Here is a 213-nt window from a genome sequence, read left to right as displayed (position 1 = left end):
AGTCTGCGAGGCATAAAAGGCAGCTCAAGCCTGGGCGCTCCTTCTACGCTGGAAAGCTCTCGAAGGTTAATGAAACTCACGCAGGGCGCAGAGGCGTACATTCTAATGCTAATCTTTAATATCTGTAAACATGTTAATGACACATTACTTTGGCGTCAAATTAAACATTTCCATGACATCATAATGATAAAAACATAAAAACAACAGATCGCT

This window comes from Penaeus monodon, chromosome 28 (genome assembly GCF_015228065.2).
Source record: "Penaeus monodon isolate SGIC_2016 chromosome 28, NSTDA_Pmon_1, whole genome shotgun sequence".
In the NCBI taxonomy this organism is placed as follows: domain Eukaryota; kingdom Metazoa; phylum Arthropoda; class Malacostraca; order Decapoda; family Penaeidae; genus Penaeus; species Penaeus monodon.
Note: the sequence above shows the minus strand (reverse complement) of the source record.